Below are 284 nucleotides of genomic sequence, written 5' to 3'. Positions count from 1 at the left end.
TTTGTTTAGTGGCGTGAGCTGTACAATCATTGCACCCAGGAAAAAGAACAGTTCAAAGAAATCATTAAAAACCCACAAATTACCACAAGTTCGACCTCCATGATGAGTGTGTGTAAACATGTCATGTAAATTATTTTGATGAAGTAGTTTAATTTGCATTTTGTATCTGGTATTTGTAAAAGCACTTCAATATTGCCTCAGTTGTTTATGATGTTCCCACCCAGTCTCACATCACCCCTACACACACACACACACACACACACACACACACACACACACACACA

Source organism: Oreochromis niloticus, linkage group LG6, assembly GCF_001858045.2.
Source record: "Oreochromis niloticus isolate F11D_XX linkage group LG6, O_niloticus_UMD_NMBU, whole genome shotgun sequence".
NCBI classification, from domain to species: Eukaryota; Metazoa; Chordata; class Actinopteri; order Cichliformes; family Cichlidae; genus Oreochromis; species Oreochromis niloticus.
This window is presented reverse-complemented; position numbering follows the sequence as displayed.